We start from the raw sequence: 12,952 nt of genomic DNA, 5'->3' as shown, positions 1-12,952 counted from the left end.
CATACCATTTTCCCACCTTCTCTCATCCAGTTTCCCCCTCTCCCACCTCCTCGGTGCCACTCCCAGTACTTGCTTAATGGAGGCCGCAGCGCGGCCATGCCACTGGTGCGTCGAAGGTGCTCCAAAGGCAAGCCTGCCTGCGCCTGTTCGTACCTGGACCATGCCCACTGCCAGGAACCCTGGCCCTTTGGACTCCCACAGGTACTCTGCCACTGAGCTTTGTACCCTAACCCTGGACGCAACATGTCTAGTAACAGAATCAGTTCCAACCGCACCTTGGAACTCACCTGGTTGGACCACTCCATCGTACACAGTATCATTGCTGGACAAACACGCACCACCCCCAAACCGCACAGTGCCCCCTTCCGCAGCTGGTCTAAGGTCACTCAGCAAGATTGGACTGATGGCCTCAGCTCCTCACTGCGCAAGGACACCACCAGCTTGGACAATGCGTTAGAGTACTTCACCGACTGGATCACCACGCCGCAGACAATGTTGCTCCCACCAAACCAGCCAAAATGCACAGACCCTCCCGTACAGTACACCCCGGAACTCAGCACGTCAAAACGCAGGTGCAAACAACTTGAAAGAAGATGGCGCACCAGCAGGAACCATACCAACAGAGCCACCTTCAAAGTAGCCCTCAACGACTACCATCAACAGATCAAAGCATCAAAGAGGGAAGCTCTTACCCACCAGATTGACATCAGCTCCAACCAAACCAAGGAACTCTTCACCATCGTCAGAGTATGCCCCTGCCCGTCGGCTATCGAAAACTCGACCCCCTCATCACAAGGTCTCTGTAACATCCTTGTCGACCGCTTCCTCAACAAAATAGCAGCAATCTATAAGACCTTCGATCCTCCACCTTCCAACCTCATCAGCCTCCAATCAACCATCACCGCCAACCACCCGCATGCCGCAAGAAAATAACCCAGTGCACCAAACACATCCTTTTGAGCTCCATCACTCAGGAGCACCCTCTGACACATGCCCCCATGACTATTCAACCTTGAAAGAGGCTAGATCAGCTTCCAACTCACCACTATCATCAATGCCTCTCTAACCACGGCCACCTTTCCCCATGCCTGGAAACAAGCCAATGTCAGACCCCTCATCATAAACCCTCAGCAGACCGCAACGATCTCCAAAACTAATGTACGTTATCCCTGCTCCCATTCCCCTCCAACGTCCTGGAGAACGCCATCAACCTCCAACCCATCGAATACCTGGAGTGACACAACTTACTAGACCCCTCCCAATCAGGATTCAGAACCAACCACAGCACTGAGACAGCTCTGATCACCCCAACAGATGACATCCACACCCTACTTAACAGAGGAAAATCAGCTACCCTGATCCTACTTTACCTCTCCGCCGCCTTCAACCGGGTCTCCCACCACACACTCATTGATCGACTACGCCAGATTAGTATAGCAGACAATGTGCTCAGATGGATAGCATCCTTTCTCAGAGGACGCACCCAGAAAGTCCGCCTCCCTCCCTTCACATCACAAGCCAAGCACAACATCTGTGGCATTCACCAAGGCTCATCCCAACACTCTTCAATATCTCCATGTCACCACTTGCAGACATAATCAGATTGCACTATATCAACATCATTACCTACACCAATGACAAACAGCTCGTCGTATCACTCTCTGCCGACCCCACCTCAACGAAGTCTAACTTCACAACTGCATGAAGAACATTTCAGCATGGATAAAGGACAACTGCATAAAGCTCCATATTGACAAGACAGATGTTCTCATCTTCAGCAAACACACATCCCTACGGAGTAACTCCTGGTGGCCATCGGAACTCAAACGCATCCCCATTTAGAAAGATTACTCCTACAACCTCAGCATCAACCTAGGGTGCGAACCCTCCATGAAACATCAGATCAGTGCCATCTCTCAGGATGCTTCCACATGCTCCGCATGCTCCACAACATTTTCAAGTGGCTCCCCCTCACCACCAGGAAGACGGTAATGCATGCCCTTATCAGCAGCCAACTGCAATACGGCAATGCATTCTATGCAGGCACCACCCACAAACTCATGTAAAGACTCCTGATGATCCTCAAACTGCCCAAGAGAAATCACATCACCCAGCACCTGATATACTTCCACTGGCTCCCGGTTCAATAGAGATGCCATATCAAGCTCTTGACTCATGCCTGCAAAGCCCTCCATAACCTAGGACCCACCTACTTGAACTACCATCTGCTCTTCCACCATCCCCCCAGGACCCTCCGCTATGCACACCTCGCCTTCGAATATATCCTCACACATAACCCTCGTATACACCACTGCCTCACAGGACTCTTGATAGAAAGTGGTTCTGACCTTCTGAGCCACCAGGATTTTTCACTTTTTGAACACCTATTTGTTGAGCTTTTACTATGGGAGAGCCTCATAAGTTGGGACTCACCCACTGTGAAATCATGATGAAAGCGACTGCATGTGTATTTTACTGGTGCTCCCCTGGTGCGAGTAGGCGGCTGCGCTGCAGCCAGAGTAAGGGGCACCGGGCTGGTTACTTGCAGACACTTGTGCGCAGCCTGGGAGCAGCTACAAATTGAATGGTGTGGCAGGAATTATGCAGAGCTGGGTGGTGACATGGAATAGGCTTTATACAGTGGGAAGTGGCATGTAAGGGAAAGTCAGGGTGCTTTAGTGTTTTCACTGAAAGACCGCGCCATTTTTCCCTATGAGGATGGGGACCATTTGGGATCGCTTCACTTCCCTAGTGCCTACAAATTCCAGACAAGCACTAAAATCCACTGTAACTTAGGTGAGAAGAAGTATTCTGCAGAGTCCAAAGTCATATCTGTACTGCTTTTGGGTCATACAGATATGTTATATTCCTCTTAGTCAGCTCATAACCGAGCCTGGCTGGGGCTGACCCTGTCAGGCTGGATTAATAAACTTCCTCCCCAAGCTGTAGCATCAGAGGCCTAGCCCTTCACGATAAGCATTCCAAGGGCGAAGGCCTCCTCTCCAAGAAGAGAAGATGAGGGAGCTACGTGTTAATCCATCAGCAGCTGTCACCTGGTGCCAGGCACCAAGCTGCTCTGGAGAGAAGGCAGCAAGGGGGAAGGGGCGTTTTTCAGAGACCATGTGGCATGAGACCCCTAGATGACACCATCTTGAACAAACCCAGAGGCATGTGCAGAGAGGAGGGAGCAGGGGCAGAGAAGTGATGTGTCGCTGTTTGATAGGGCAAACAGAGACTTCCTGCCAGCCCCCTCCAAATTCTTTAAAACGAGTTTGCACAGGAAGAGGAGCTCTCTCAGCGTTGTGGTCTGCCGAGGAAGACTGGTGCTGGAGCCTGGAGCCATGTGTAGCTGTAAGGAAGAACCTCCAGGATGGCCCACGACCCGGACTTGCGCCACAAGGGAGACCAGGACCAGTGAGAAGAAGCCTGGGCCTCTGCGAAAGGAGAAGAGAGGCCCAGGACGAGAGCCAGGTGAAAGGCTGGGGCAGGGAGCCAGTGAAGACCGCTCCCTGCTGAATTCACCCTTGTGAAGACCAATAAAGCAAAATAAAGTGCTCCCAGTGGCTGGAGAGCACCACCAGGAGCAAGAAGAGGCCAATATGGTACAGATCGGTACCCTGGGGGCTGAGATATTCCCCCTAGAATGTTGATGACCTTAGACCTCTACTGAGACCAACGACGAAGCACGTGGGGCTTCGCCGCGGGTCTTAGTTGTACCCCCGGGGTGGGTTAGGTCCCGGGGGCTGCCCCCAGAAGAAGTAAAGTCAGGGAGTGCCATTGCACTCCTTGTGAATGAGCTCGGGTGGAGGGGGCAGGAGCCTACCCTGGCCCGATGAAGAGAAAGTCGGGGTACACCGTCGCGCTCCCCGTGAAGGTGCCCGGGGGGGTACCAGGAGCCCACCCTGGCCCAAAGAGAGCGAAAGGAACGGAGCACCATTGTGCCCCATGAAGATAGCAGAGGGGCCTGGGTCCCCAACTCCGGGCCCCGGTGTGAAGGAAGAAGAGGGAGAGTGCCATCGCACTCCCCCACAGTGCAGGAAGCGAGGGGCCCGGGATCCCCAACTCCAGGCCACGATGTGCCCGACGAGGGAGGGATGAGTGCTGCCACACTCCCCCGTGGCAGGAAGAAGGCATGGGAGTGCCGTCGCACTTCCCTAAGGTCCCGCTGGATCGACCACAGCCTCTGCGTCTGCCCGCAGGAGCGGGCAGACCTGAAATGATGCCTCGGCTCCCACTGCAGCACTCAAGGGTGCTGGCCAGGTGGGGAGCCGGTGGGAGCCGCCGGGATGGGCACCACGCGTGGCTCTCCAATGATCATTGAGATGCTTGGGGGCCCGGGTGGGATCAGCCCCCCATGAAAGAAAGCGGAAGGAGTGGCCTGGGGTGAGCTCCCCAAGGCACGCAGCCTCATTTGCCATGAGGGGTCCGGGTGGGGCCAGGCCCCCATGAAAGAAAGCGGAAGGAGTGGCCAGAGGTGGGCTCCCCAAGGTGCGCAGCATCACTTTCCATGAGGGGTCCGGTGGGACTGGGTCCCCAACGGGATTCAAAGGGGTGTGAGACCGCCCGAAGATGGAAGCGCGGCTCTCCCCAAGCAGCAGGGCAGCCGCTGCTATGTTATGTATGGAGCCGGGGAGAAGCGCCTCATAATACTTTGCAGAGCCTAAAATAGCTGCAATGAAAATGGCTATTTTTCGGCTTGTGGTGGCCCCAGGAGGACAGGGTCACCGCCAAATGCATGAGCAGGTGCAGGGGGAGCTACAGGAGCAACACAACCTCCCCCAGCACAAAGAGTCAAGTTCCCCCTAGGTCTCGGGGGGATTCCCAAGAAATTACCCCTTAAGGGCTCAGTCAGCAATCAACTTTCTAACAGGCTGGGACTTTTGTTTTACAGTTGGGGTGTGCCTTAACACCTTGGCTGCTAAGCAGATTTCCCTCCTGTGCTGAAATGTTCAGAATGCCCTTTTACATGGCGAGCTCAGCTCGTCATGAGCACAAGAGAGGTGTACCTCATGACGAGCTGAGCTCGTCATGAGCATCGAAGGGGTTAAGATTGCCTTAATGTGTGGAAGGCTGTGCTGGAGATGTCTGGTGAAGGGCATCCTCTGGTGATGAAGAGATGCAAGTGCATGAGAAGTGCATTTACCAAGTTAATTTCTATGGTGGGACTGTAAGTCACATGTGTAATGTGAAATAATAAGCAAAGGAGGGCTCTGTCGCTGGATATTCCTGCTAGGGTGTCTGGCTGTATATGCTTAACCCTGTGGTTATAACTGTGATGCCTTTTAGGGACTGTGATTCCAATGCAGTACAACTGTTATCAGCTATGTTAAGTACCTCATTTAAAATGATGTCTAAACATGTATTCTTGCTGCTGCTTTAGGTGAAGAACAGCCCAGACTGTTAACCCCTACGAAGTAGAGGTGTATACTGTATGGACAGTATAAGATGCTCAGTCAGGGTTATGTGTCCTCAGGGAAGGTGTATCTATTTTTAATGCTTGTTGAGATGATGTGGGGGTCGCCACTGGGATTGTGCCAGTGGGCAAGGCCCTTGCTCCAGGTGATGCCAACCCACTGCATTAGGGGGCAAGATGATGTGTATACATAGGAGTGGTGGTACTAGACCCCACGCCCCCACGGGAGGGGTGGAAATGTTATGCAATGTCACAAAGTAATTCCAACAGCTTATGGATATGTGTAAATTGGTGCATAGTATTGAGTAGTGTGTATTTAATAAATGTACTCTTACTTTTATAAAGCAAAGTACAGACTGGACAATCAATTATTGAATGTTATCTCTGCGTACTTGTAAATGGCGATTACTAGCCTACACCACCTCCCTTGAGTAAGCCTTAGACTGCTCTGCAACGCTACCCTCTGAGAGTCACACACTAAAACAGGATGTTTGGTCCCAGTGAAGGACAAATGTGACATGTGATTTGTGCAATCCTCACAGATACTGCCTCGTATTCCAACAACACTCCTTCTCCTTTCTCGTAGCTAAAGACTGGAACCTCCTCCACCACCACCTCCACACTTCGACCTCACTGACCAACTTCAGGATGGGGTTCAAAGTCTGACTCTGTGAATGAGACCTACAGGAAGCACCTGGATACCCTCTCGGGTGACAAGACACACTTTACAAATAATGATTGATTGATTGATGAAAAAGTAGGCGAAATTCAGAATTCAGCAAGGGATCATATGTGTTTATCCTTCAAGGTTTTTCCAAAGAAACTAACTATTGAAATGAGAATGAAAAAATGGCCATTTGTGACAATGTTTTCATCTGTACATTTTTGTCACAATTGCCAATTTAGAAAAGGAGTAAACTATTACATCCGTTAAACCCATCTGGTTGCTGGAATGTATAGAGTTTGCAGGTTCTCCAAGTTCCCGAGGTACCCAGAGCCAACAACTGAGGTGCACCATACAATGGTTTTTCATTGTGTACCGAGTATTGGCCAATTCATATGGTGAAATATGTAGAGTGAAAAATGGGTATCAAGGAAACCTATGTATTTTTTAAATGGACACAAGATATGAAGTTTAGGAGCACTGGATATTCATACATCTCTGAATTTGTGGGTACCCGTACTAGCATATGATTTAGAGGATATTTTTATTAATGCCTTCTTTCTTACACACTGACTTACACTTGGAAGGTAAAAATTCAGTGAAATCCAATTGGTAATTACACGTGTTCTACTATTCTATGCTCCCACATGTCTTCAGATAAAATTGGTACCTCACTCATGTGGGTAAGCCTAGAACCTGTGACAGGCATGGGCCCAAAACGCAACTTGGACACATCACATTTTTCCACTCAAAACTGAGCTTTTTTTGCAAAGTGTGCAGCTGTGTATTTAGAGCCCTAGCTCTGCCGGCACCTAGAGAAACCTAGCAAACCTGCACATTTGAAAGAACTATATACCTGGAGGAAGTACCTAACTTGTGTGGGTAGGCCTAGTGCCCGCGACAGGAAAGGATCCAGAACGCAACATGGACACATCACATTTTTCCATTCAAACGGACCCTTTTCTTTGCAATGTATGTAGCTGTGAGCTTTAGGCCCTAGCTCAGCCGGCACCTAGGGAAACCTATCAAACCTGAAAAGATTTGAAAACTAAACACCTTGATGAATCTAGGGTAGGTTCACTTGCATGGCTCGCCCTAGGTTTTCTTACCCAGAATCCCTTGGTAACCTCAAACTTTGACCAAAAAAACTCACTTTTCTCACATGTAAGTGATGGAAAGTTCTCAAATCTGTGGTTAGCCACAAACTTCCTTTCACTGAGAATTTCCACCAGTCTCCTCATAAAAATGGTACCTTACTTGTGTGGGTAGGCCTAGTGCCCACAATATGAAAGAGCACAAAACACTGCATGGACACATCATATTTTTCCACTCAAAATTGACTCTTTTTTTGGCAAAGTGGGCAGCCCCATGGTGTGCAGCCCGCACCACTACATTTTCATTTTTTTTTTTCTCTGGCATCTAGTGAGACTAGGGTAATTACCTCCATGTGCCTCCCTGAGAGGGGCAGAAAGACTTGCCACATTTTTGGGGCAGCCCCCAACCCTGTACTTTATTTGTTTACAAAATGTCCCTGGTGTCTAGTGAGCTTTTTGCCTCCCCGTGGGTAGATTGGGGTAATCACCCCTTCTGTCCCCCAGGGGGCACAAAGACTGATGCTTCTTTTTTCGGGTGGCGGCATGGCCATACCATTGGTGGGCAGATTCCACACCTACATTTTTTTATTTTTTATTTCCCTGGCGTCTTTTGAGCTTTTTGCCTCCCTGGTAAGGGTGGGATGATCTATGTAATTACCCCCATAAGATCCCAGGATGGCAGACAGACTGATGTTGCCTTTTTTGGGGTGGTGGCATGGGTATACATGTGAATGGGCAGCCCCCACCTCTGTACATTTTGTTTTTTTACAAAATTTCCATGATGTCTAGTGGGCTTTCTATCCTTACAGCTGGGTGGGGGGCGGGGGGGAGTATTCACCCCAACTACTGATACCATGTTTTTTGGGGTGGGGTTACGGCCATGCCCATTAGGGGCATCCCATACTTAATTTTCTTTTTTTTAATTTTCCCTAGCATCTAGTGAGATTGGGTTCATTACCTCCATCCGCCCCTATGTGGGGTTACAGAAAGACTTGCCACATTAATTGTGCTGGGGGCATGGTCATGCCCATGATGGGCATCCCCCAAACATGTAAATATTTCTTTTTGCAAAATTTCCCTGGTGTCTAGTGGGCTTTTTGCTTCCCGGGGTAGAGTGGGGTAATCACCCCATCTGTACCCCAGGAGGGGTACAAAGGCTGGGGTAGAGGCATGGCCATGCCCATGGTGGGCAGCCATCACCCCTGCACATTCTTTTTTTACAAAACTTCGCTGGTGTCTAGTGGGCTTTTTGCCCACCGGGAGGAGCGAGTAGATTGGGTGCAGTCACCCGCATGCACCCTTTGGGTGGCCCGAAAGACTGTTCATGCATTTTATAGGGATTGGGGCAGGCCCATGCTAATGGTGGGAAGTCCCCACCCCTACCTTCCATTTTTTCTAGTTTCCCTGGTATCTAGTGGTCTCTCTGAACCCCGGGTGGCCCCATCATCCCCCTGGGTGGGGCCAGAAAAGCTAAACTTTTCAGAGTTGTGGGGGGAGCACGGGCCCTTGCATAAGAGGTTGCTCCCCATGTCTCTGGGGCGTAGAGAGTGAATCCCTGCTTGAGGATCAAGCTCCTGTTGCAAACCCAAACAGGGATCCACTGGGCAGAGGTGCCATTACAAAGGGGAGATTCTCCCCTTTCCAACAATACCTCTCCCAAAGCAATTAGTGCTCAGGGAGCTGAGCTATGCCCTCTAAGCACTGATGGCAGTGACAGTAAAATGAGCCAATGGTGTCAGGAACTTAGGTGAATCCGTTCCCTGGGGAAGAGTTCCTGTAAGAAGTTTAAGTTGTGGTAAAACCCTTGTGTGTTAATCCGTGGGAGTGACGTTGAAAGGATAAAACGCCATTACAAGATGACCACCAAAAGTACCTAGCATTTATAGTCAGTGGATTAGAGGCACGAAATCTCGTGAGACTTGAGGATTCGAGATTCGTGCGTGCGCATTCCACTGACTACTTCCATTTGCCTTTCGTGTGGAGAAGTTAGTTTCTGAGACGCTCTTCCAGATAACTACCTAGGGAATAGCGTAAGTTTAGGAATGTCCTTGTTTGTTCGGAGACTGAGGTTAGAGTATTCGTTGCCACAGTTTGGAAATCTCCCCTCATTTCACCAGACTCCTGAATAGAAGAGTTCGAGATTAAGTTCACCCCCCTTTGACCGGAACTCGATTTCAGCATCGGAACAGTGTTGAAGCCTCTGTATAGCCTGCCTTCACAGCGGGTCTCTGGTAGGCTTACCGTAGAGCGTCAGAGTGCTGGGCACTAGAGAAATGAAGTATAGATTCTTCAAACCTCAAGTAAGCGGTATTAACTCCAATTGCAGCAGCTCCGCTTATAGCAGCATATAGACTTCTTCAATTTGCCTACCCAGCGTCTTTCCTTTCTCTGTCCTCCCTCCTCTTCCTCCCTTAACCCCTTTTGCGCATTACCCTCCTTGAAACTGTGCCTTGGAAATTGTCTGAAGACAAAAAAGTGAATCTACAGTAAAATCTCTGAATAAGTGAGAGAAGGACTCACCCAAGTAGCAGAAAAAACTTTCACATAGAACTATTTAATGTAATCTGATATTCCATTGGGACATTTAATATGAATATTGCAAGAACCAGCATATTTTCAGCGGGTAGGAATATGTAAATGTTTTGTAGTTAGAGCCACAGAGAGAATAGGAGGGTTCACTTTGACATGATTTATTCTCTGTGTATTAGGATACACCAGTCAGAATAATCTTGCTGATGGTACTATCGAATGAATAGAAGAGGAGCAAGTACTCAAGTTGAACTAGGTTGGAGAGGGAAAAGTAGAAAAGTATTGAGAGAGAGTAGAAAGGAAAAGTAGTGAGTCCTAACCAAAGATCTCTCCTTCTGTGCATTAGGATTTCCAGTACTGCCAGTCCAGGTAGAAGAAGAAGCCCAGTTTGGCATGAGTGTCTCTTCTCTGTCCCAATTCCCCTTTCCCCCTTCCTAGAGCAGTTGCTTTACGCAGTGTGTTCTGGAGAGTGGACATTGGGAAAAAAGCTGCGTTCTGCCTCCGTGGAGATTCGGCACTTGACAAATAGTCTCATTTTACTTTCCTTTTACTGTAATGATGCTAGTGCACCCAGTGCCCTGATCAATCAATCAATCAAAATAAGCTTTATTTGATTGTGAGAAAACAATCCTAAAAGCAGAGTAAAATGCAAATTACAGGAGCAATTGATATTTAAAACTAGTTCATAGCAGTTAATTTACTCGTAATTTATAACATTTCCATAAAATAAAACTTTGCTAAAATCGACAAATCCCCCTATTGCCAGAAAATACAAGCTAAAACAAATTCAGATCAGTTAAAAAATACATTTAAAAAATTATTATGAATTTGAAAAGAATTAATACCCATGTCACATATCACCGGACACCATCCACCCCCCTCTGCTCCTTACTATCCCAACACATTGTTTTCCTGATTCGGAGCACTCTTTTAATGTATAAAGCAATCCTTCAGGCAATATGTACATTTTCTAAGCATTGCAAGCGAATTAGCGCTATACGACAATGTCTTAAACCTTACGCTTTTAAAACGGGTACAAGTAATGCTTTTCTTTGTGTCACATACCATTTACAGAAGAACATCACATGTAATGTTGTCTGAGTTGATTGGGAAGCACACGGGAAAGCAGATAAATTATGCGACCAGTCATTCATTGTAGGAAATGACAATAGTCTGTGAATGGATCCTAACCTAAATCTAAAAAGCAACATTCTGTCAAACCCACTAGAAACAAAGGACAGGTACGGCTCCATCCCTCCAGTTGTAAGTGTTACCTGATGTTTCAACACACTGGGTTTAGAAACTTTCCTAATGCCCTCTCTTCAGCTAGGTACGCAAGGCCCCTAGATTTTAACTTCTTTCTCAGTGCCCTGATCATTATTACAGTAAAAAAAAAACACTCAGGCTATTCGAGAAGCTCATCCCGAACAGCCTGAGGATAAAAGGATATATAGGACTCCTTCTGGTACACGGTCAATGAACGGCACACACACTCTGGAAGTAGTGCAGGTGTCGGCCATTGGCCAACACACTCATCTAAGGGGTTAATAAAATAACATCCTACTTATCTGTGCACTCATGCAAAAGTTTGAGATGCAACCAAGGACACTTTTCTGGATAGACCCGTTAGCTTGAAATCTTTTTATTGAGTAATCAACGAACAAGATGCAGTGAGAAATGAGGCCTAGGTCATAGGCCGGCGGCTGTTGTTGTGCTTCGCAGAGCATCAAAATAATACAAAAATGAACTTCCCCGCCTCCCTCCCTCCCTCTCCGCACCCTCTCCTCCCCCACCCGTCTCCTCCCCATTCCAGACATTTGAGCAGCAAGGTGAAAAGCAGACCCAGCACTCCATTACACAGAGGAGTAATGTTTAGTTTGCACTTTGACTCAATTCAGGAAAACGTAGCACCCATGGATATCTAGGGCAGGACAGCTCACAGAATTCAGTGTACAACAGGGAAACAAATGGCCGCCACACCTCAGGAAAGGAGGCCCCGTCCCTTTGAAGCCAAAAGGAGATGCGTTCCATGCCAAGAACATACTACAATCGGTGTAACCATCCCTGTACATTTGGTATTCTGTCTACGTCCCAGTGTGATATTATATTCTGTTGCGCCGCCCCTAGAGCTATAAACCTTATGCTTTTAAAACATGGTATTAAAGTCATGGTGGAGTGGTGTTGCTCACTGGTTAGAGGCGGCAGACCCGGAAGCAGAGGTCGGCCCGGGGCCAGGGTTCGATTCCCGACGCGGCAGGGTCTTGGGCCTTAGTCAGCGAACTTGATAATTCTCACCTCGGTGACTACTCCAACCATGGGTCCCACTCAGCAACTCTGGGCAATAGCGTGCTTAACCTCTACTAACGGCCCCATCAGCGCCAGGGATGCTTTTCTTCACCTTGGAGAAGCCCAGGAGGGACCATCTCACAGGGAAAGCCAGGATGGGTTCCCCAGCGGTATACAGCGCTGGGACGCCCCTTTGCTAGGGCAGCTGTGCGCTTTACAAGTATACGACATTTAACATTTATACCTACTTGCCTACCTTTACGGGACTTGAGGGGAAAGGTAAGCCTATCAGACACCCCCAGGACCACATATTTGGGGAAACGTAGTAGCGTAGTGTTGAAGTGGCTGTCAATCTCGTCCAGAACCTGCACCCAATAGGTAGCAAGAATAGGGCATTCTCATAGCAGGTGCAAGAGTGTGCCTTCAGCATCACACCCCGTCCAGCAGGTAGGGGAAAGGTTGGGGTTGCTCTTGTGGAGTTATGGATATGTCATGATCTTAGTGTCTGTTTCAATGCTATTTATATTACGGCTGAGTGTCGGGCTCTGCAATGAATATCTGTCCATTCTTTAAGAGTCAGGGTCCAACCTAGCTCAACCTCCCACCGTCTTTGGACCGCTGCCTTAACCGCCTGTTCAGGGGGACACAAGATGTGATAAAGTGCTGTGATAAGTCACTTTGTGGATTGTTTCGAGAGCAGCCAACGCTCTTACAATAAAAAGTTGTGTCACTTTTGGGGCTACGAGTGAACAAAACGTTTAATTAAAAAGGGCGGTGAACCCGTCTGGGCCGGGGGATTTAAGAAGTTAAGTCGAGCTATGGCTGAGATAACTTCTTTGGACTTGATGGGGCTATCCAGAGCCGCTTCCTGGTCAGCTTGGTGAGTGTTATGTCTTGACAGTACCTATATGGGTTCTGGTCGGGCAAAGACTGTGCGGAATACAGAGTTGCATAGAAGTCTTGAAA

This window comes from Lissotriton vulgaris, chromosome 2_1 (genome assembly GCF_964263255.1).
Source record: "Lissotriton vulgaris chromosome 2_1, aLisVul1.2, whole genome shotgun sequence".
In the NCBI taxonomy this organism is placed as follows: Eukaryota; Metazoa; Chordata; class Amphibia; order Caudata; family Salamandridae; genus Lissotriton; species Lissotriton vulgaris.
Note: the sequence above shows the minus strand (reverse complement) of the source record.